Here is a 25,057-nt window from a genome sequence, read left to right on the forward strand (position 1 = left end):
ACGCGTGCACAACATATATTTCGTTTCATTCGGGGAAATACCTATTTCAACAAAAGGCTTGGCCTCATTGCATCATTTGAAGAGTTTTATTGGAGAATCGGTGGGTGACACCACGGTCCCCGTTGTGCTCGGCCGTTGACCAATCTATATTACTGAAAGTCTGATCTTGATCGCTTTTGGCTCGCTGTGGTATGATTTCCGAGAGAACAGCGCCACCTACGGCCGTCACTTTTGCCCACATCGCTCAGAACCCCCTTCCACCTTCCTGGTCCGGAGGATTTTTCTTATCGATGAAAAATCTGAGATATATTAATGTTTTTGAATAATTTTCCATTCTCTCTGCTGCCCCTGCTGGAGGGAGGGGGAGGGACCACAAAACCAGGAAGTGGTGTGCCTCACTGAGTCTCTGCAAGATGGTGGAAGCCAGGGGGTCACGTCTCTCTGAGCTCTGAATAACACTGAGCACATGTCTACTCAACTGTGAGTGCCCTTAATGTGGTTAGAAAATGAAAATATGGTTGGTTTGAAGTAAAAAGGCACTGCCTGCAAATGGTTGTTTTGGGGGTTTAGGTTGAAGTGAATAGGCACTGCCTGCAAATGGTTGTTTGGGTGGTTTGGATTGAAGTGAAAAGGCATTGCCTGCAAATGGTTGCTTGTGGTTTTTGGGTTGAAGTGGAAAAGCAGTACCTGCAAATGGTTGCTTGGGGGGTTTGGATTAAAGTGAAAAGGCATTACCTGCAAATGGTTGCTTGGGGGGTTTGGGTTAAAGTGAAAAGGCATTGCCTGCAAATGGTTGTTTGGGGGGGTTTGGGTTGAAGTGAAAAGGCACTGCCTGCAAATGGTTGTTTGCGGTGTTTGGGTTGAACTGAAAAGGCACTACCTGCAAATGGTTGTTTGGGGGGTTTGGGTTGAAGTGAAAAGGTACTGCCTGCAAATGGTTGTTTGTCTAAACTTGACAACTTCCTGTTTTCACTATATTGATTTTAGATAAAACGCTACCACTTACGGCTGGGATTTTTGGCCATCTTACTCAGCCCCCCTCTGCTCATCAGGTGCAGATGATTCTTCCCATCAATGAAAAACAAAAGTGTTATTAGTGTTTAAAATTTTTAGAGAATCTCTCTCCTGTCAATCACGCCATGAAGGTGGGAGGGAGAGGGATTATAAAACCCGGAAGCGTGGGCGTGGCTCAGGGAAGCATGGGGAGGCAGAGGTCACGACTCTGTCTGAGCCGAGAATCAACTGAACACACTGAATGTCTATTGAACTGTGAGTGTGGTGTTTTGTGTGGTTGTATGGTGGTTTTTATGGCGGTTTCACCCTGGTTGAAGTAGTATGAAACTGCATTTGAATGTGGTGGCCTTGCACCCTGGCTGAAATGGTATGAAACAGCCCTTGAATTTGGTGGCCTTGCACCCGTTGGAAACTGCACTTTAATTCGATGGCCTTGCACACTGCTTGAAGTGGTAGGAAACCGAACCTGAATTTGGTGGCCTTGCACCCTGCTTGAAATGGTATGAGAATGGATTTGAAGTTGGTGCCCTTGCACTCTGTTTGAAATGGTATGAAAATGGATTTGAAGTTGCTGGCCTTGCGCTCTGTTTGAAATGGAATTTCAAGGAATAGCCGTGAGTCAACTGCCAGCCGACCAACTGTGAGTGAGCTGCCAGCACATCAGGCTTGAGGAACTGAGCTGCCACCCCAAGAAACCATTTGGCCCACAATGTCCATACTAGCCCTCTGGAAACCAGTAGTCCCTGCAGCCAACAACACCACCGCTCCTGAAAGCCCCCCCCCCCCCCCACTGCCCCCCCCCCCCCCCACTGGCCACCAATATTGGAATTGGTGGAGAGGTGGAATATTGCGTCGGGAGACCAGCCCTCCCGTGTGAACATGGAACCCAACGGGTCCCACTTAGTCTAGTTAATTCATAATATTCTCTGCTGCATGAAGCTGCTTTCTGGTCATAAGTGATGGGCGTAGAATTAGGCCATCGGCACATCAAGTCTACTTCGCCATTCAATCACGGCTGGTCTATCTCTCACTCCAAACCCCATTCTCCTGCTTTCTCCTCATAACATCTCCCCATGGTATAGAACAAGAAATGGTGGAGCCAATGGTTCAGCTCCTGTGTTCTTCATTGGAACTTTGATACAGAGATAAACACGTTCATGTTCAGTAGCAGAGAGAGAGAGTGGGGGAGCGGGGAACGGGTAGAACAAGGGGGGTATCTCTGTTAATCATTGTAGGGTGGTAGTCTACGGGACAGGTGGTGGGAAATGGGATGCGCGTAGATAGGCAATATCTGGTCGACATGAAAATAGTGGGCCGAAGGGTTTTTGTTCTGGAGGAAGTCTATGACGACACTGGGTGTAAGAAGAAACTACAGATGCTGGTTTAAACCGAAGATAGACACAAAAAGCTGCAGTAACTCATTGGGGCAGGCAGTATCCCTGTAGAGAAGGAATGGGTGACGCTTCGGGTCGAGAACATTCTTCAGACTTCCCCATTCAGTCACCCATTCCATCTCTCCAGAGATGCTGCCTGTGCCGCTGAGTTACTCCAGCTTTTTGTGTCTATCTTCGGCACTCGGTGTAAACCAGACATAAGGCAGGCCACACTATTCCATCGGCGAGTGGGGAACGGAACCGTCTCCAGTGCAGTGAGTCTGTGACTCGAGCATAGTCCCGCTGCTGCTTGTGATAGCAAATACAGAATACGACTCGCAGTTCCGGCCACATGCGTTTAGTAAATGAAAGCGCCTCTTTATTAAATAATAAAACACGAGCATGTACTTGAATAAGTAACCGGATCGCGGAAGAAGCCGAGACCACAAAAGTCAAACAGTGAGAAGTGAATGTTTGAAAGTTGCAGATTTTTGGTCAAAGAAAATCTAAGGCTATTCACATGAAATTCTGCAACGTTATGTAACTAACCCACAAACACCACTTTTCCCCACTTTCCTCTTCGACTCGCGTCCACCTCTCCTTCTCCTTTTCCTTCTCCCTCCCCTTCCCACTACATATATTATGCTGCTTCATAAGGAAAAGCATTTGGCGGTTCCTCGTTAGTATAGTGGCTAGTAACCCCGCCTGTCACGCGAGAGACCGGGGTTTGATTCCCCGATGGGGAGAAAATTTTCGTGGTTCTAAACTTAACTGGAAATCCAAGGCGCATTTTCCACATCTTTGTTTATAAATGGTGACAGCTTCAAATATGCTTTTGCTGAATTGATAGGTTTATTGAATATTCCGAATTAACATAATACATACAGTACATGAGCTCAGAAACAGGCCCTTCGGCCCACCATATCAGTGTCTAACATAATGCCAAATGAATGTAATCTACTCTGAAAAAGGGCTGCATCGTGACATCCTGGCTTGGAGAACCGTGAGACCCCTCTGACCATGATACTCTGGTGGGAAGTGACCCCCGGGGGTAAATTTGTTGATTCTGTAACTTAAAGTATTAATGTTAAAACAGTATTTTAAATTTTCCCCTTTGTCGGTTGCTTTAGGATGGTAGATGTGTAAACTCAATTAATGAACAAATCAGGGTAAGGGTAAATTTACTTATGAAAAGTTGACAGGGGTAAACGGGACGAAAAACGTTGGGAACCACTGCTCTAATAATGAAGCATCTTAAATAAATCTAAAGTAATTCCTAAGAACACAGCAAGTATGATAGTTGATGTCTCTAATTTCAGGTAACCCTTGCATTCCCTCTCTCCCCCCGTCCCTCCCCCACCCCAGTCGTTTTGATATTTTCACTGTTCTTATCCCTTCGTTTTCACCTCTTCCTCAGTCAACAATGGACCATTGTGGGCTCTTTGGTCATCAGAATAACCTCTGCTTTGTCCCGTAACTTTTCATACCTCTAGTTACTCACATCCCTGAATCTCAGTTTGAAGTACGGTCTCGATCCGAAACGTCGCCTATTCATTTTGTTCGAGAGATGCTACCGGGCCCGCTGAGTTACTCCAGCATTTTGTGTCTCTCTTAAACGTAAAGTAAAGTAAAGTAGCCTTTATTGTCATTCAGACCTTGCGGTCTGAACGAAATTTTGTTGCCTTGCAGTCCTACATATAGTAAAAAATGGCAAAAACACACACAAAAAACACAAATTAACATCCACCACAGTGAGTTGAATGCTCCTCACTGTGATGGAAGGCAAAAGTCTTAAGTTTATGTCTCTTTCCTTCTTATATTCCCTCTGCGCCGAGGCGATCCAGGCTTCGGATGTTGTGACCCCGCCGGGCGATGGTAAGTAATGTCAGTCCCGCGGCTGAATGCAAGCTCCGCGAACGGGCCGGTTCAGCTCCGCGGCCCGGGGTGGTCGAAGCCGCCGAAGCTGCGGCCCTCCAGTCCAGAGGACACAGCTGTTGTCGCGGGAGCTCCGCAGAACAGGTCACCAACCTGCGAGCTCCCGACGATGTCGTCCACCGGGCCCGCGGCCGGTCCTCCGAGATCGGATCGCTGCTGCCGCTGCCGCTGCCCGCTCCGAGGTCTGGTGGCTGCTGCCGCAGTCGCTGCCCGCCCCGGGGTCGGGTCGCCGCAGCCGCTGCCCGCTCCGGGGTCGGGTCGCCGCAGCCGCTGCCCGCTCCGGGGCGGGTCGCCGCAGCCGCTGCCTGCGCCGAGTTCGGGTCGCCACTGCCGCTGCCCGCACCGGGGTCGGGTCGCCACTGCCGCTGCCCGCTCCGAGGTCGGGTCGCCACTGCCGCTGCCCGCACCGGGGTCGGGTCGCCACTGCCGCTGCCCGCTCCGGGGTCGAGTCGCCACTGCCGCAGCTCCGAGGCCGCCAGCTCCACTATTAGGCCTCGGCGCAGGCGGAGACGGAGACTGGGGATACGAGAAGAGAAGTCGCATCCCCCCGAAATAAGAGACCAAACCCATGTTTACTCCCCCCCACCCACACACATACACAATAAACCAAAAATGAACTCAAACAGGACAAAAGAACAACACAAAAAAGAAAAAAAAAAGATGGACTGCAGGCGAGCCGCAGCTGCTAAGGCAGCGCCGCCATCTCGCCATCTTCGGTGTAAACCAGCAACTGCAGTTCCATCCTACACACAATAATTGCTGTCATCTCTCTCAACACCCCGGCTTTCAAATATCTGTCTGCCACGTTCACCACGGACCCCTTCTACATCTGGTGATTCCTTCCCAGCGCGCTATCGCCAGCACCCATAAGTATGATTTACCAGCTGCCCTGTAATGCCTGCATAAATTCAACTATTTTTAACCTCTTTTGATTTCAATGTAAAGATCAGCATGCATTTGATATAATTGATTTGATTGACCATGTACTTTCAAATGGCCTTGTAATCGTCAGTATGCAGACACTTAAGATCACTGGCACAGAAACTTCGCTGTCCGGTTTAAAGTGTCAGATGAATGGAATTCTCCCTCCGGTAGCGTGTCTCACTGCCTCGCCATCGGGCCATCACGGCCCAGGACCGGATTTCAATAAATGGCTCTTAACATCATCGCCCCTCCCTTATCACGTGGGTAGCATTGTGAACTGCGAGGAGGGTGATATGAGGATGCAGGGCGCTTGGATAAGTTATGTGTGTGGGCAGGCGCACAGCAGATGCAGTTTAATGTGGATAAATATGAGATTATACACTTTGACGGCGAAACAGGACGTTAGATTATTATCTAAACGGTGTCAAGTTGGGAAAAGGGGAAGTGATCTGAGGTCCTTGTTCATCAGTCACTGAAAGTTAGAATGCAGGTACAGCAGACAGTGAAGAAAGCGAATGGCCTGTTGGCTTTCATAACAAGAGCAGTTGAGTATTGGAGCAAATAGGTCCTGCTGCAGTTGGACAGGGCCCCAGTGAGGCCGCGCCTGGAGTATTGTATGCAGTTTTGGTCACCAAACTTGATCATATTGAAAGGCGGTGCTGGCTCGAATGGCCGAATGGCCTACTCATGCACCTATTGTCTATTGTCTATTGTCTATTGTCTATTCATGCTATTGAGGGAGTGCAGCGTAGTTTCACCAGGTTAAATGCCGGGACGGCGGGACTGTCCTATGTTGATAGATTCGAGCGGCTGGGCTTGTTTGTACTTTGGAATTTAGAAGGATTAGAGGAGATCTTATTGAAATATAAAAGATTTTTAAGGGTTTAGACACGCTAGTGGCAGGAAACATGTTCCCAATGTTGGAGGAATCCAGACACAGGAGCCATATTTTAAGAATAAATGGTAATCCATTTGGAACGAAAATGAGGAAAAACATTTTCACAAAGAGAGTTGTGAGTTTGTGGAATTCTCTGCCTCAGAGGGCGATGGAGGCTGGTTCTCTGGATGCTTTCAAGAGAGAGTTCTATAAAGCTCTTAGGGGGAATGGGTTAAGCGATATGGAGAGAAGGCAGGAATGGGGTACTGATTGGGGATGATCAGCCATGATCACATTGAATGGTGGTACTGGCTCGAAGGGACGAATGGCATATTCCAGCACCTATTGTCTATTGTCCATTGCCATATGTACATACAATGGCACGCAAAATGCTTACATGGAGTAGCGTAATAAACCTGAAAAGACAATACTCAGTTAACATCATAGTTATTTGGTGTTTTGCAGAGTTTAATAGCCCGATGGGTATCAGGAAGAAGCTGTCACGGCAGGGGACATCGGATTCCCCTGCGTTTCAGTCTTAATCGTAAATCACACCATTAACCAGGTTTGATTGATCACAATAGAGTGTTTCACAGGGATCTATGATCCGCTGTTTATAATATATATATATATGACTCGGACATAAATGTAGACGGTTGGTTCGTACGTTTGCAGTTGACACGAAGGTTGCTGGGATCATAGATTGCGTGTAAGAGTATCAAGGTTCACAGTGAGATATCGATCAGTTACAGAATTGAATGAATGAACAAATGAATGATACTTTATTGTCAAATGTACCTAGGGTTCAGGTGCAGGGAAATACTTTGTGTTGCATACAACCTATGCAGTACGCAATTGTCTCCACGTGTTGGCGCCAACAATGTTACAAAACTACCCAACAGTCTTATCCTTTGCCTGTTGGTCACCGAAATTAGACAAAAATGCTGGAGAAACACAGCGGGTGAGGCATAATCTATGGAGAGAAGGATTAGCGACGTTTCGGGTCGAGACCCTTCTTCAGAATCTGACCAGTATCTTTGCGTCAGACTGATGTGGGGGCGGGAAAATGAAAGGAAGAGACGGAGACAGTCGGCTTGTGGGAGAGCTGGGAAGGGGAGGGGAACGAGGGAGAAAGCAAGGACTATCTGAAATTGGAGAAGTCAATGTTCATACCGCTGGGGTGTAAACAACCCACGCGAAATACGAGGTGCTGTTCTTCCAATCACTCTGGCATTGGCGGAGGCCCACGACAGAAAGGTCGGAATCAGAATGGGAGGGGCAATTGAAGCGCTGAACCGCCGGGAGATCAGGTTGGTTGGTTGGGCGCCCTCAGCCATTGTCGTTTTATTTCACGATAAAGAAAACACATCTTGCAGTTAATTGTCTCCAATAAATGTAGCCAAAGGGTTTGAAAGGTATAAAATACTTAGATCCCCAAAAATGCAGAGTATTCCTGAACTATTCGCTGGCTAGACATATGTTTGCTATTGATAATGGTTAAAGAAAGTGTCGCCCAACGTGGGGCTCGAACCCACGACCCTGAGATTAAGAGTCTCATGCTCTACCGACTGAGCTAGCCGGGCATTGCTCTGAGTATTTGAATGTCAAATGTCATGAGAATCATCGTCTCAAAACACCAAGGATCTACCTATGGTAAGAATGTTTGTCTGCGGGTGTAGAAGATAATCACAAACGCGACGTTAATTAAACTTTCATGCGGCCCAAGGGGAACATCTCACTCTTTCCCCGTTTAAATGTTATCGTCCATTCCTTTCCCATTTATGTAGCTGAGCTACATCCCGCCGTGTACGATGCACGACACCGCCCTGTTCTGAAGGGTGAGCTGCATCCCGCCGTGTACCATGCACGACACAGCCCCGTTCTGAAGGGTGAGCTACATCCCGCCGTGTACCATGCACGACACCGCCCCGTTCTGAAGAGTGAGCTACACGGACAATTTATTTTCCGACGACACGTCTGTGGTATTTGAGTGGAACCGGGGTACATGCTGGAAATTCAATGTCACATGCAGGCAGTAAGACCGTCAAAGAACACCGGAGGTTAACGTTGAATTGAGCGGCACTGACGGCTGCATCACGAGCAAAAGCGTTGGAATAAATCATACATCATACCATCATAGGATTTGAGTATAGGAGCAGGGAGGTTCTACTGCAGTTGTACAGGGTCTTGGTGAGACCACACCTGGAATATTGCGTACAGTTGTGGTCTCCTAATCTGAGGAAAGACATTCTTGCCATAGAGGGAGTACAGAGAAGGTTCACCAGACTGATTCCTCGGATGTCAGGACTTTCATATGAAGAAAGACTGGATAGACTCGGTTTGTACTCGCTAGAATTTAGAAGATTGAGGGGGGATCTTATAGAAACGTACAAAATTCTTAAGGGGTTGGACAGGCTAGATGCAGGAAGATTGTTCCCGATGTTGGGGAAGTCCAGAACAAGGGGTCACAGTTAAAGGATAAAGGGGAAATCTTTTAGGACCGAGATGAGGAAAACTTTTTTCACACAGAGAGTGGTGAATCTGTGGGATTCTCTCCCGCAGAAGGTAGTTGAGGCCAGTTCATTGGCTATATTTAAGAGGGAGTTAGATGTGGCCCTTGTGGCTAAAGGGATCAGGGGGTATGGAGAGAAGGCAGGTACAGGATACTGAGTTGGATGATCAGCCATGATCATATTGAATGGCGGTGCAGGCTCGAAGGACCGAATTGCCTACTCCTGCACCTATTTTCTATGTTTCTATCTTTCTATGAACGTTGATTTAAATTTTAAAGTCTTAAATACCATTGCCGAAACTTGAAGGTAGATAACGTCTAGTAAAGTCCGATTAAAGATAGTTGAAAGAAGGTCTACAATGAGATAGATGAAAGGTCATGACCGCTCTACAGCTGGTGAGAGGACGGACCAGTTGCCTTAAAACAGCTCTGATATATCATCTACACATTCCTTATCGAAGTCATTCTTAACTTCGCACCTGAACGTCCGTCGCGGTGAGTTTTATTGAAGCACTACAGTGGACTCCGCACTCAATTAAACATGTGTCTAGTTGATGCAGGAGAAATGTACCCGATGTTGGGGGAGTCCAGAACCCGAGGCCACAGTTTAAGAATAAGGGGTAGGCCATTGTGGACTGAGATGAGGGAAAACATCTTCACCCAGAGAGTTGTGAATCTGTGGATTTCTCTGCCGCAGAAGGCAGTGGAGGCCAAATTACTGGATGTTTATAAGAGAAAGTTAGATTTAGCTCTTTGCGCCAAAGGAATCAAGGAATGTGGGGGGAAAGCGGGAACGGGATACTCATGTTGGTTGACCAGGCATCATCAAAGAGAATGACGGTACTGGCTCGAAGGGCCAAATAGCCTGCTCCTGCACGTATTTTTCTACGTTTCTACGTTTTTCTACGAGTCTACGTTTGGTCTCACCGATGTAAAGAAGCCCACATTAGGAACAGCAGATGCAGTTAATGTGGTTCGTGGAGGTACATATCAACCTTTGTCTCAACTGGAGGGTCTGCCGAAAACAATACTTGAAACACTAACCACAGAGCTGTCACGGAGTTGAGCGCTCTCAGCCGTTGCCGTTTTATTTCACGATAAAGAAAACCCATCTTCCAGTTAGTCCGTGGGGAGGGGGGTATTTTGAGAGGTGGTGACACCCCCCCCCCCCCCGCATGATTTGTGACCTGGACGCTACTGTCAGCCCCAGGTCGGCTCGCCTGCCCCACACTCCGAAGACGTGCAGATTTGTAGGATAAGTGCTTCGATAAATTGTACATTGTCCCGAGTGTGTCGGATGGTGCTAGTGTCCGGGATGATTGCTGGTCGGCGCGGACACGGTGGGACAAAGGACCTGCAGCGCCCAGCTCGGCTCGCCTGCCCCCGGACTGGCTGAAGTGCCCAGGTCAGCTCGCTTGCCCGAGGTCCGGCTTTAGCGCCTAGGTTTCCTGCGTGCCCCGTGACTGGCAGTGGCGCCCATGTCGGCTGGCAGGTCTGGTTGTAGCGCACCGGTCGCCTACGTGACCCGGGAATGGCTGCAGTTCCCAAGTCGCCTGCGTGCTCCGGAACTGGCTGCAGTTCCCAGTTCGCGAAAACGAATTGAAAACAAAAAATCGTCTGCGGGCCGGATGAATTTAAGTTGCGGGCCGGATCCGTTCCGTGGGCCGGAGGTTGCCGACCCCCTGTCCTAGCCCCCCCCCCCCTTTCCCCTGTTTCAAAACCGATTTCCCCCTATGCCTGGTGTCCCTGGATGGTGTCAAGAGAGGAGGAATTGAAACACGTGTTGCATCTACTACGGTTGCTGGGAATGGAATGGGAAGGGGTTGGTTCAATGGATTATTTCAGCAGCTCAGCAAGACTATCCCCGTACATATGCATACTCATCCTAGTCAGTACTCTATACACAGAACAACCCTCTGAGTCCAATACAAGAGGTGCCATTTTGCTGCAGCTGGCGACCCGGGCCCGTTGTAGCCGTCACCTCCATTCCGGGTGTCCCGTAATCCGGTATCCCTCTCCACACCCGTCCTCTTCAGCCATAGTTCCCCCGAAGGGCACCTCCCGCAGCCGACCTCGAGGGCGCTGAAGGCAAGACCACTCGGTTCCTCCCCACCTTGAGGTGGGTGGGAAGCGATGTGTGAACTGTGGATGGAGCAGTCCCTGGGGAAGGCGGAAAGGGGTGGAGATGAGAAGATGTGATTAGTGGTGGCATCCCTCAGGAGGTGACGGGAATGGCGGAGGATAATGTGTTGGAAGCGAGTCTGGTGGCGTGAAATGTGAGGATTTTGGGAACTGTCCTTGTTGCGTCTGGGCGAACAGAAAGCAAGACAGAACTACGGGAGACTGAGGTGTGAGGCTCTCCTCTATGAAATAAGAGGAAAACCATCGTTCCTTGAGTAAGGAAATATCACCTATCCGAGTATGGGACACCTCCCCTCCTCCCAACCGATTTGCAGTCTGAAGAACCATCTCCATCCTTTACCGTTTTCGCAAAGGCCGTTCCCTGCACAACTCCTTGGTCCGATCTCCATCCTTTTCTGCCGATACCGTTTTCTCCGCAACTCCCTGGTTAACACGCTTCCCACCCAAACCTACCCCTTCCCAGAAACTTGCCCCTGAATCTGCAGGAGATGCAACACCAATCCCAATGCCCCCCCCCCCCCCTCCACCCACCACCCACCCATCCCCATCTCGATTCCGTCCAAGGACCCCGACAGTCTTTTCAGGTGCGGCAGAGGTTCACTTGATCTACTGTATCCGTCACCCATTCCTCTCCAGAGACGCTGTCTGTCCCACTGAGTTACTCCACTTTGTTGTGCTAATCTCCCTCTCCCCTGGCATCAAGCTGAATAAGAGACTCGACCCGAAACGTTACCCATTCCTTCTCTCCAGAGATGCAGCCTGTCCTGCTGAGTTACTCCAGCTTTTATTCTTAATTGTCTACTTATATCGGGTTGTTACTTGCGAACAAGGCAACAAGGCGAATTCCTTGTATGTTTACATACATGGCTTAGAAAATACATTCATTCAATTCATTTTGTGTCTATCTCCGGGGGTGCAACGGGCGAGTCTCAGCCGGGAGAACAGTCTTGCTGATCGCCGTCACTCTTTAGCGGGCAGATTCTTTAGCCGCTGCATTTAGATTGAAGTGTGATCGGAAGATCGGACCGAATTAATGTGGGAGAGACACAGAGCGAGATAAACAGAATATTCAGCAACAGGGCTGCTGGAATAGCAGCAGGAAAAGGGTAATTTACAATATTCATATATTTTTTTATTTATTTAAAAAAACATATTTTTATTAGGTGGTGTACAATAATATAAGATGAATAACATATTGCATTTCATGTGCAACTTATTTTAAATTTAATAGTAAAAAAGAAGAGTAAGAAAAGCAAGAAATAGAGAGAAAGAGAATATTATATATAGTAGTAATATTGTTAATTCGTGAAAAAATAGGGGAGGGGGAAAGAACCCATAAGGCGGTATAGCCCGATAGAGGAAACAAGAAGGTGATATGAAATAAGAAAAAAAAGAATAGAGCAGTAAAAAAGAGGAAAAAAAAAAGAGAAATTGAAAGGGATACACCTACGTCGTATCTTTACCCACCCTTCAACCGGTTCTGAAACAGTTAATTTCTAAGGTTGCGTTGTACCACATGCTTGTAATAAATCGATAAAGGGGGACCAAATCTTTAATAATTCGTCTAATTTGCCTGATAGGACGAATCTCATATCTTCAAGATGTAACATTTCCGACATGTTTGAAATCCACATTTTGAGCGTCGGCGTGGGTGCATTTTTGAGAATTTAAGTATAATTTTTTTTGCCGTTATTAAGCCATAACTAAGTAGACATTTTTGAAACGCAGTCAGCTTACATCCGTCTTCCATTGATCCGAAGATAATCAGTTCTGTATTGAGGTTCAATTTGATTTTAAATTGACAGTTTGGTTTTCGAGTAATATAATCTATGTAAAACTTTTAATTGAATTAAGTTATGTCTTACATCAATCCAGCATTTATAATTTAGATAATTTAAAATAATTTCACTGCGAAAACCTCTGGAACGGTGTATCCGAGCGGGACAGACAGTACAGTCATAACAACTGGATGGGACAGAGAGTAAGAAATGAAGAAAGAATGATGGAGAAAAATGGATGATGTGAACATGAGAAAAGAAAGCAAAGCCTGCAAACGGTGTGAGGTGAGAGATAAAAACAACGACATTAGCACAAAGGAGCCCACACGCTAAGAATGTTTCTGTCAGAGCAGAGTGGCGCAGCGGAAGCGTGCTGGGCCCATAACCCAGAGGTCGATGGTTCGAAACCATCCTCTGCTATTTTCTATCCATGGATACTTTTGAGAAAAAACCGTCCGTTCAAACGCGTGCACAACATATATTTCGTTTCGGAGGTACACAAAATTGCTGGGGAAACTCAGTGGGTGCAGCAGCATCTATGGAGCGAAGGAAATAGGCGACGTTTCGGGCCGAAACCCTTCTTCAGACTGATGGGGGGTGGGGGGGGGGAAGAAAGAAGCAAAGGGGGAGGAGGAGGAGCCCGAGGGCGGGCGGATGGGAGGGTGGGAGGAGACAGCTAGAGGGTTAAGGAAGGGGAGGAGACAGCAAGGGCTAGCCAAATTGGGAGAATTCAATGTTAATGCCATAAGGACGCAAGGTCCCCAGACGGAATATGAGGTGCTGTTCCTCCAATTTCCGCTGTTGCTCACTCTGGCAATGGAGGAGAACCAGGACAGAGAGGTCGGATTGGGAATGGGAGGGGGAGTTGAAGTGCTGAGCCACCGGGAGGTCAGGTAGGTTATTGCGGACTGAGCGGAGGTGTTCGGCGAAACGATCGCCCAACCTACGCTTGGTCTCACCGATGTAAATCAGCTGACATCTAGAGCAGCGGATGCAGTAGATGAGGTTGGAGGAGATACAGGTGAACCTTTGTCGCACCTGGAACGACTGCTTGGGACCTTGAATGGAGTCGAGGGGGGAGGTGAAGGGACAGGTGTTGCATTTCTTGCGGTTGCAACGGAAAGTGCCCGGGGAGGGGGTGGTGCGGGAGGGAAGGGAAGAATTGACGAGGGAGTTGCGGAGGGAGCGGTCTTTGCGGAAGGCAGACACGGGGGGAGATGGGAAGATGTGGCGAGTGGTGGGGTCACGTTGGAGGTGGTGGAAATGGCGGAGGATTATGTGTTGTATTTGCCGGCTGGTGGGGTGAAAGGTGAGGACCAGAGGGACTCTGCCCTTGTTGCGTGTGCGGGGATTGGGAGAGAGAGCAGTGTTACGGGGTATGGATGAGACCCTGGCGTGAGCCTCATCTATGGTGGCGGAGGGGAATCCCCGTTCCCTGAAGAACGAGGACATTTCCGATGCCCTGGTATGAAATGTCTCATCCTGGGAACAGATGCGGCGTAGGCGGAGGAATTGGGAGTAGGGGATGGAGTCTTTACAGGGGGCAGGGTGGGAAGACGTGTAGTCCAGATAGCCATGTGAGTCAGTGGGTTTGTAATGTATGTCGGTCAGGAGTCTGTGCCCTGCGATGGAGATGGTGAGGTCAAGGAATGGTAGGGAAGTGTCGGAAATCGTCCAGGTGTATTGGAGTGCCGGATGGAAGTTGGTGGATGAAGTCAGTCAGTTGTGTGTAGGTGCAGGAGGTGGCACCAAAGCAGTCGTCAATGTAACGGAGGTAGAGGTCGGGGATGGGGCCCTGGTACGTCTCGAACAAGGATTGTTCAACGTACCCGACAAAGAGGCAGGCGTAGCTGGGGCCCATGCGTGTGCCCATAGCTACGCCTTGTGTTTGGAGGAAATGGGAGGAGTCAAATGTAAAGTTGTTGAGGGTGAGGACCAACTCCGCTAGGCGGAGGAGAGTGTCAGTGGCTGGGTATAGGTTGCTCCTCTGGTCGAGGAAGAACCGGAAGGCTCCGAGGCCATCCTGGTGGGGGATGGAGGTGTAGAGTGACCGGACATCCATGGTGAAGATGAGGGGGTGAGGGCCCAGAGAGTGGAATGCGTGGAGGCGGCGGAGAGTGTCTGAGGTGTCTAGAACATAGGTGGGGAGGGATTTGACCAAGGGGGATAGGATGGAGTCAAGGTATGTGGAGATGAGTTCGGTGGGGCACGAACACGCAGAGACAATGGGTCTGCCGGGAGAGCCGGGTTTGTGGAGTTTGGGGAGAAGGCTGGGGAACGATGAGGTTGGAGGCTTGGTCAGGTAGGGCGTGGGAATTGATGAAGCCGGTGATGGTGCTAGAAATGGTGGCCTGGTGCTCGTCAGTGGGGTCATGGTCCAAGGGTAAGTAGGAGGAGGTGTCCGAGAGTTGGCGCGTGGCCTCAGCTTTGTAGAGATCGGCGCGCCAGACTACCACGGCACCTCCCTTGTCGGCTGGTTTGATGACCCAATCTGGGTTTTTGCGGAGTGATTCGATGGCAGTGCGTTCAGAGGGGGAAAGATTAGAGTGAGACAGGGGAGTGGAGAAGTTGAGGCGGTTGACGTCGCGGCGGCAGTTCTGAATGAAGAGTTCCAGAGCCGGGACTTTATGAGGGGGGTTCCACGAGGAGGGGGTGCGTTGGAGACAGGAAAAGGGGTCATCATTGGGGGGCGAGGACTCCTTCCCATGGAAGTGCGCTGTGAGGCGGAGACGACGGTAGAAGCGCTCCAAGTCATGGTGGGCGCGGAACTCATTGAGATGGGGACGGAGGGGGACAAAGGTAAGACCTCTGCTGAGGACAGACCGTTGGATGGGGGAGAGGGGGAGGTCGGGGGGGATGGTGAACACCCGGCAGGGGTGGGAGTTGGGGCCAGAGGAAGGCAGGTGGGTAGGCTGGGGACGGGGCGATGTGTGTGTGTGTGTGTGGGGGGGGGGGGGGGGGGGGGGTTGTGGGTGTTGGAGGAGTGGTGGGTGGTCAGGGGGTGGGGGGGGGGGGGAGAGAGGGCTGTAATGTGGATGGGGAAGAGCGGGTGTGACATAGTTGGGGGGGGATGGGGGAGGGTCAGTGGAGCAGCCACTGAGGTGAGCAAGGCTGGGCAGACGGGCGCTAGGACCCGGCGGAGTTAAGTCCAGGAGAGTGGGAGTAAGCAGCGTGGAGGCTGGAGGGGGGTGGAGTGGCGCGGGTCAACGGACCCGATGGTCGGAGTCCAGTGGCGCGGGTCAACCGACCCGATGGTCGGAGTCCAGTGGTGGTTGAGTCGGGGTCCGCGGGCGATGCGAGGGTGGTCCCGGTGGGCGGAAGGTCGGCGGGTCGGCGGCGAGATGAATCGGGTGCGTAGCGGCGGCCATGTTGAGAGTGCCCCGGTTCGGCGGCGATGTCGGGTAGGCCGGGTCGGGCGGCGATGTCGGAGGAATCGGCGATGGGGAGGGAGTCCAAGTTACCGTATAAGCTGCGAGGCTGGGCGTCATCGGTCGGCAGGTGAGGGTCGGCGGCGGCATCGATGTGGAGGTCGGTGAAGGCGGCGTCCAGGTGAGTATGGAAGTCGCTCCTAGTGGCCAAGATGGCGTCGCGGGACTCGGGCAGGCGATGCGGGCCAGAGTTGGGGCCAGGAGTCTGCTGGCGGTCGAGTCGCGGAGTATAGGCGTCGGGAGCGGCCTGGAGTCGGGATAATTTAAGGTCCTTGGTGGAATTAAGGTAGGCCAGGAATTTTTTATTAAAGAGGTGGATATTCCGGCGGATGAAATACAGCTGGGGTCCGTTGCAGGTCTGGGTTAGTGAGGCCTGAAGTACAGGGAGTGTCGATGTGAGGTCCTGTTGGTGCCGGCGCATCGCGACCAGGGTGGATCTCAGTGCCCGGTTGGAGAATTGCTGGGTATGCCGGTGGATAGCCAGTCGGTACCGATGGTCCGGTTTCATTATTTCATCAATATTTCGTTTCATTCGGGGAAATACCTATTTCAACAAAAGGCTTGGCCTCATTGCATCATTTGAAGAGTTTTATTGGAGAATCGGTGGGTGACACCACGGTCCTCGTTGTGCTCGGCCGTTGACCAATCTATATTACTGAAAGTCTGATCTTGATCGCTTTTGGCTCGCTGTGGTATGATTTCCGAGAGAACGGCGCCACCTACGGCCGTCATTTTTGCCCACATCGCTCAGAACCCCCCTCCGCCTTTCTGGACCGGAGGATTTTTCTCATCGATGAAAAATCTGAGAGTAATATTTATGTTTTTGAATAATTTGCCATTATCTCTGCTGCCCCTGCTGGAGGGAGGGGGAGGGACTACAAAACCAGGAAGTGGTGTGCCTCACTGAGTCTCTGCAAGATGGAGGAAGCCAGGGGGTCACGTCTCTCTGAGCTCTGAATAACACTGAACACATGTCTACTCAACTGTGAGTGCCCTTAATGTGGTTAGAAAATGAAAATATGGTTGGTTTGAAGTAAAAAGGCACTGCCTGCAAATGGTTGTTTTGGGGGTTTAGGTTGAAGTAAAAAGGCACTGCCTGCAAATGGTTGTTTGGGGGTTTGGATTGAAGTGAAAAGGCACTGCCTGCAAATGGTTGCTTGGGGTTTTTGGGTTGAAGTGAAAAGGCACTACCTGCAAATGGTTGCTTGGGGGGTTTGAGTTGAAGTGAAAAGGCATTGACTACAAATGGTTGTTTGGGACGGTTGGGGTTGAAGTGAAAAGGCACTGCCTGCAAATGGTTGTTTGGGGTGTTTGGGTTGAAGTGAAAAGGCACTGCCTGCAAATGGTTGTTTGTCTAAACTTGACAACTTCCTGTTTGCACTATATTGATTTTAGATAAAACGCTACCACTTACGGCTGGGATTTTTGGCCATCTTACTCAGTCCCCCTCTGCTCATCAGGTGCAGATGATTCTTCCCATCAATGAAAAACAAAAGTGTTATTAGTGTTTAAAAAATGTTGAGAATCTCTCTCCTGTCAATCACGCCAGGAAGGCCACTCCTTTTCCGGTAGGAGGAAGAGTGGTTATAAAACCCGGAAGCGTGAGTGTGGCTCCGGGAAGCATGGGGACGAAGAGGTCACGACTCTGTCTGAGCCAAGAATCAACTGAACACACTGAATGTCTATTGAACTGTGAGTGTGGTGTTTTGTGTGGTTTTGTGGTGGTTTTTATGGTGGTTTCACCCTGCTAGAAGTAGGATGAAACTGCATCTGAATTTGGTGGCCTTGCACCCTGCTTGAAGTGGTATGAAACTGCACTTGAATTTTGTGGCGTTGCACCCTGCTCGAAGAGGTATTAAACTGCACTTGAATTTGGTGGCCTTGCACCCTGCTTGAAATGGAATGAAAATGGATTTGAGGTTGGTGGCCTTGCACTCTGTTTGAAATGGAATTTCAAGGAATAGCCGTGAGTCAACTGCCAGCCGACCAGCCGTGAGTGAGCTGCCAGCACATCAGGCTTGAGGAACTGAGCTGCCACCCCAAGAATCCATTTGGCCCACAATGTCCATACTAGACCTCTGGAAACCAGTAGTCCCTGCAGCCAACACCACCACCGCTCCTGAAAGCCGGATCGCGGAAGAAGCCGAGACCACAAAAGTCAAACAGTGAGAAGTGAATGTTTGAAAGTTGCAGATTTTTGGTCAAAGAAAATCTAAGGCTATTCACATGAATTTCTGCAACGTTATGTAACTAACCCACAAACAACACTTTTCCCCACTTTCCGCTTCGACTCGCACCCACCTCTCCTTCTTCTTTTCCTTCTCTCTCCCCTTCCAACTACATATATTATGCTGCTTCATAAGGAAAAGCATATGGCGGTTCCTCGTTAGTATAGTGGTTAGTATCCCCGCCTGTCGCGCGGGAGACCGGGGAGAAAATTTTCGTGGTTCTAAACTTAACTGGAAATCGAAGGCGTATTTTGCACATCTTTGTTTATAAATTGTGACAGCTTCAAATGTGCTTTTGCTGAATTGATCGGTTTATTGAATATTCCGAATTAACATTACACATACAGTACATGAGCTCAGAAACAGGCCCTTCGGCCCACAATATCAGTGTCTAACATAATGCCAAATTAATGTAATCTACTCTGAAGAAGGGTGTCAATCCGAAACGTCACCCATTAATTCTCTCCAGCGATGCTGCCTGTCCCGCTGTGTTACTTCAGCTTTTTGTGTCTATCATCTTTACTCATCTTTAATCTAATTTACTTGCCCACCTATGATCTCTATCCGCCCCAATCCAATTTTATACAGTGCATTTTTGAAATATTCTTAAATGACACTAACGTATCTGCTTCCTCCACCACTCCTAGCAGCGCATTCCAGGCACCCGCCTCTCTCCATCCCACACATCTCCTTTACCGCTCTCACGTTAAAGCTATGGCCTCAAGTGATTGAGATTTCCACCCTGGGATAAAGATTCTCAGTCTACCCTGTCTATATCTCTCAAAATTTACGTTGGGAACCCCTGCTCAAATAATGAAACATCTTAAATAAATCTAAAGTAATTCCTAAGAACACAGCAAGTATGATAGTTGATGTCTCTAATTTCAGGTAACCCTTGCATTCCCTCTCTCCCCCCGTCCCTCCACCACCCCAGTCGTTTTGATAGTTTCACTGTTCTTATCCCTTCGTTTTCACCTCTTCCTCAGTCAACAAGGGACCATTGTGGGCTCTTTGGTCATCAGAGTAATCTCTGCTTTGTCACGTAATTTGTCAAGTTACTCACATCCCTGAATCTCAGTTTGAAGTACGGTCTCGATCCGAAACGTCGCCTATTCATTTTGTTCCAGAGATGCTATCGGGCCCGCTGAGTTACTCCAGCATTTTGTGTCTCTCTTCGGTGTAAACCAGCATCTGCAGTTCCATCCTACACACAGTAATTGCTGTCATCTCTCTCAGCACCCGGCTTTCAAATATCTGTCTGTCACGTTCACCACGGACCCCTTCTACATCTGGCGATTCCTTCCCAGCGCGCTATCGCCAGCACCCATAAGTATGATTTACCAGCTGCCCTGTAATGCCTGCATAAATTCGACTATTTTTAACCTCTTTTGATTTCAATGTAAAGATCCGCATGCATTTGATATAATTGATTTGATTGACCATGTACCTTCAAATGGCCTTGTAATCGTCAGTATGCAGACACTTAAGATCACTGGCACAGAAACTTCGCTGCTCGGTGTAAAGTGTCCGATGAATGGAATTCTCCCTCCGGTAGCGTGTCTCACTGCCTCGCCATCGGGCCATCACGGCCCAGGACCGGATTTCAATAAATGGCTCTTAACATCATCGCCCCCTCCCTTATCAGCTGGATGGCATTGTGAACTGCGAGGAGGGTGATATGAGGATGCAGGGCGCTTGGACAAGTTGTGTGTGTGGGCAGGCGCACAGCAGATGCAGGTTAATGTGGATAAATGTGAGGTTATACACTTTGATGGCGAAAACAGGACGTTAGATCATTATCTAAACGGTGTCAAGTTGGGAAAAGGGGAAGTGATCTGAGGTCCTTGTTCGTCAGTCACTGAAAGTTAGCATGCAGGTACAGCAGACAGTGAGGAAAGTTGGCTTTCATAACTAGAGTTGAGTATTGGAGCAAATAGGTCCTTCTGCAGTTGTACAGGGCCCCAGTGAGACCTCGCCTGGAATATTGTATGCAGTTTTGGTCTCCAAACTTGATCACATTGAAAGGCGGTGCTGGCTCGAATGGCCGAATGGCCTACTCATGCACCTATTGTCTATTGTCTATTGCCTATCCATGCTATTGAGGGAGTGCAGCGTAGTTTCACCAGGTTAAATGCCGGGACGGCGGGACTGTCATATGTTGATAGATTCGAGCGGCTGGGCTTGTTTGTACTTTGGAATTTAGAAGGATTAGAGGAGATCTTATTGAAACATATAAGATTATTAAGGGTTTAGACACGCTAGTGGCAGGAAACATGTTCCCAATGTTGGATGAATCCAGACACAGGAGCCATATTTTAAGAATAATTGGTAAGCCATTTAGAACGAAAATGAGGAAAAACTTTTTCACAAAGAGAGTTGTGAGTTTGTGGAATTCTCTGCCTCAGAGGGCGATGGCGGCTGGTTCTCTGGATGCTTTCAAGAGAGAGTTCTATAAAGTTCTTAGGGAGAAGGAGTTAAGCGATATGGAGAGAAGGCAGGAATGGGGTACTCATTGGGGATGATCAGCCATGATCACATTGAATGGTGGTACTGGCTCGAGGGGCCGAATAGCCTAATCCTGTACCTATTGTCTAATGTCCATTGCCATATGTACATACAATGGCACGCAAAATGCTTACTTGGAGTAGCGTAATAACCTGAAAAGACAATACTCAGATAACATCATAGTTATTTAGTGTTTTGCAGAGTTTGATAGCCTGATGGGTGTTGGGAAGAAGCTGTCACGGTAGGGGACATCGGATTCCCCTGCGTTTCAGTCTTATTCGTAAACCACACCATTAACCAGGTTTGATTGATCACAATAGAGTGTTTCACAGGGACCTATGATCCGCTGTTTATAATATATATATATATGACTCGGACATAAATGTAGACGGTTGGTTCGTACGTTTGCAGTTGACACGAAGGTTGCTGGGATCATAGATTGCGTGTAAGAGTATCAAGGTTCACAGTGAGATATAGATCAGTTACAGAATTGAATGAATGAACGAATGAATGATACTTTATTGTCAAATGTACCTAGGGTACAGGTGCAGGGAAATACTTTGTGTTGCATACAACCTATGCAGTACGCAATTGTCTCCACGTGTTGGCGCCGACAATGTTACAAAACTACCCAACAGTCTTATCCTTTGCCTGTTGGTCACCGAAATTAGACAAAAATGCTGGAGAAACACAGCGGGTGAGGCAGAATCTATGGAGAGAAGGATTAGCGACGTTTCGGGTCGAGACCCTTCTTCAGAATCTGAGCAGTATCTTTGCTTCAGACTGATGTGGGGGCGGGAAAATGAAAGGAAGAGACGGAGACAGTCGGCTTGTGGGAGAGCTGGGTAGGGGAGGGGAACGAGGGAGAAAGCAAGGACTATCTGAAATTGGAGAAGTCAATGTTCATACCGCTGGGGTGTAAACTACCCAAGCGAAATATGAGGTGCTGTTCTTCCAATCACTCTGGCATTGGCGGAGGCCCACGACAGAAAGGTCGGATTCAGAATGGGAGGGGCAATTGAAGCGCTGAACCGCCGGGAGATCAGGTTGGTGGGTTGGGCGCCCTCAGCCATTGTCGTTTTATTTCACGATAAAGAAAACACATCTTGCAGTTAATTGTCTCCAATAAATGTAGCCAAAGGGTTTGAAATGTATAAAATACTTAGATCCCCAAACATGCAGAGTATTCCTGAACTATTCGCTGGCTAGACATATGTTTGCTATTGATAATGGTTAAAGAAAGTGTCGCCCAACGTGGGGCTCGAACCCACGACCCTGAGATTAAGAGTCTCATGCTCTAACGACTGAACTAGCCGGGCATTGCTCTGAGTATTTGAATGTCAAATGTCATGAGAATCATCGTCTCAAAACACCAAGGATCTACCTCTGGTAAGAATGTTTGTCTGCGGGTGTAGAAGATAATCACAAACGCGACGTTAATTAAACTTTCATGCGGCCCAAGGGGAACATCTCACTCTTTCCCCGCATAAATGTTATCGTCCATTCCTTTCCCATTTATGTAGCTGAGCTACATCCCGCCGTGTACCATGCACGACACCTCCCTGTTCTGAAGGGTGAGCTACATCCCGCCGTGTACCATGCACGACACCGCCCCGTTCTGAAGGGTGAACTACACGGACAATTTATTTTCCGAAGACACGTCTGTAGTATTTGAGTGGAACCGGGGTACATGCTGGAAATTCAATGTCACATGCAGGCAGTAAGACCGTCAAAGAACACCGGAGGTTAACGTTGAACCTTGATTGAGCGGCACTGACGGCTGCATCACGAGCAAACGCGTTGGAATAAATCATACATCATACAATCATAGCAAAAGGATTTGAGTATAGGAGCAGGGAGGTTCTACTGCAGTTGTACAGGGTCTTGGTGAGACCACACCTGGAGTATAGCGTACAGTTTTGGTCTCCTAATCTGAGGAAAGACATTCTTGCCATAGAGAGAGTACAGAGAAGGTTCACCAGACTGATTACTGGGATGTCAGGACCTTCATATGAAGAAAGACTGGATAGACTCGGTTTATACTCGCTAGAATTTAGAAGATTGAGGGGGGATCTGATAGAAACGTACAAAATTCTTAAGGGATTGGACAGGCTAGATGCAGGAAGATTGTTCCCGATGTTGGGGAAGTCCAGAACAAGGGGTCACAGTTTACGGATAAAGGGGAAATCTTTTAGGACCGAGATGAGGAAAACATTTTTCACACAGAGAGTGGTGAATCTGTGGAATTCTCTCCCGCAGAAGGTAGTTGAGGCCAGTTCATTGGCTATATTTAAGAGGGAGTTAGATGTGGCCCTTGTGGCTAAAGGGATCAGGGGGTATGGAGAGAAGGCAGGTACAGGATACTGTTGGATGATCAGCCATGATCATATTGAATGGAGATACAGGCTCGAAGGGCCGAATTGCCTGCTCCTGCATCTATTTTCTATGTTTCTATCTTTCTATGAACGTTGATTTAAATTTTAAAGTCTTAAATACCATTGCCGAAACTTAAAGGTAGATAACGTCTAGTAAAGTCCGATTAAAGATAGTTGAAAGAAGGTCTACAATGAGATAGATGAAAGGTCATGACCGCTCTACAGCTGGTGAGAGGACGGACCAGTTGCCTTAAAACAGCTCTGATATATCATCTACACATTCCTTATCGAAGTCATTCCTAACTTCGCACCTGAACGTCCGTCGCGGTGAGTTTTATTGAAGCACTACAGTGGACTCCGCACTCAATTAAACATGTCTCTAGTTGATGCAGGAAAAATGTACCCGACGTTGGGGGAGTCCAGAACCCGGGGCCACAATTTAAGAATAAGGGGTAGGCCATTGTGGACTGAGATGAGGGGAAACATCTTCACCCAGAGAGTTGTGAATCTGTGGATTTCTCTGCCACAGGAGGCAGTGGGGGTCAAATTACTGGATGTTTACAAGAGAAGGTTAGATTTAGCTCTTTGCGCCAAAGGAATCAAGGAATGTGGAGGAAAAGCGGGAACGGGATACTCATGTTGGATGATCAGGCATCATCAAAGAGAATGACGGACTGGCTCGAAGGGCCGAATAGCCTGCTCCTGCACGTATTTTTCTACGTTTCTACGTTTTTCTACGAGTCTACGTTTGGTCTCACCGATGTAAAGAAGCCCACATTAAAAGCAGATGCAGTTCATGTGGTTCGTACATCATGTGATTCCTTCCTCCCTGCTATCTCCGAAAATAATACTTGACAACAGCTGCCCTGAATGCCTGCATAAATTCGAGCTACTTTTAGCCTCTTGCCGATTTCATGTAAAGATCCGATGCATTTGATAAATTGATTTTTGACCATGCCCCTTCAAATGGCCTTGTAATCGTCAGTATGCAGACACTTAAGACACTGGCACCCCTCCCCCCGCTGCCCGGTGTAAAGTGGTCCGATGAATGGAATTCTCCCCCGGTAGCGTGTCTCACTGCCTCGCCATCGGGCCATCACGGCCCAGGACCGGAATTCAATAAATGGCTCTTAACATCATCGCCCCCTCCCTTATCAGCTGGATGGGATTGTGAACTGCGAGGAGGGTGATATGAGGATGCAGGGCGCTTGGACAAGTTGTGTGTGTGGGCAGGCGCACAGCAGATGCAGTTTAATGTGGATAAATATGAGGTTATACACTTTGATGGCGAAAACAGGACGTTAGATTATTATCTAAACGATGTCAAGTTGGGAAAAGGGGAAGTGATCTGAGGTCCTTGTTCGTCAGTCACTGAAAGTTAGCATGCAGGTACAGCAGACAGTGAGGAAAGTTGGCTTTCATAACTAGAGTTGAGTATTGGAGCAAATAGGTCCTTCTGCAGTTGTACAGGGCCCCAGTGAGACCTCGCCTGGAATATTGTATGCAGTTTTGGTCTCCAAACTTGATCACATTGAAAGGCGGTGCTGGCTCGAATGGCCGAATGGCCTACTCATGCACCTATTGTCTATTGTCTATTGCCTATCCATGCTATTGAGGGAGTGCAGCGTAGTTTCACCAGGTTAAATGCCGGGACGGCGGGACTGTCATATGTTGATAGATTCGAGCGGCTGGGCTTGTTTGTACTTTGGAATTTAGAAGGATTAGAGGAGATCTTATTGAAACATATAAGATTATTAAGGGTTTAGACACGCTAGTGGCAGGAAACATGTTCCCAATGTTGGATGAATCCAGACACAGGAGCCATATTTTAAGAATAATTGGTAAGCCATTTAGAACGAAAATGAGGAAAAACATTTTCACAAAGAGAGTTGTGAGTTTGTGGAATTCTCTGCCTCAGTGGCCCTGTTCTGAAGGGTGAGCTACATCCCGCCGTGTACCATGCACG

At 48.6% G+C, this 25,057-nt stretch overlaps 3 non-coding genes across 3 annotated transcripts; 1 reads left to right on the plus strand and 2 right to left on the minus strand.

Annotated features, from left to right (window-relative positions):
* Window positions 1–7,633: 7,633 nt before the first annotated feature.
* trnak-cuu lies at window positions 7,634–7,706 on the minus strand. Its single transcript has one exon. It is a non-coding gene; the product is annotated as a tRNA-Lys (tRNA).
* A 5,197-nt stretch (window positions 7,707–12,903) lies between these two features.
* trnam-cau lies at window positions 12,904–12,975 on the plus strand. Its single transcript has one exon. It is a non-coding gene; the product is annotated as a tRNA-Met (tRNA).
* An 8,987-nt stretch (window positions 12,976–21,962) lies between these two features.
* On the minus strand, window positions 21,963–22,035 carry trnak-cuu. The gene has a single exon. It is a non-coding gene; the product is annotated as a tRNA-Lys (tRNA).
* Window positions 22,036–25,057: the final 3,022 nt, after the last annotated feature.

Source organism: Amblyraja radiata, chromosome 37, assembly GCF_010909765.2.
Source record: "Amblyraja radiata isolate CabotCenter1 chromosome 37, sAmbRad1.1.pri, whole genome shotgun sequence".
Lineage (NCBI taxonomy): Eukaryota > Metazoa > Chordata > Chondrichthyes > Rajiformes > Rajidae > Amblyraja > Amblyraja radiata.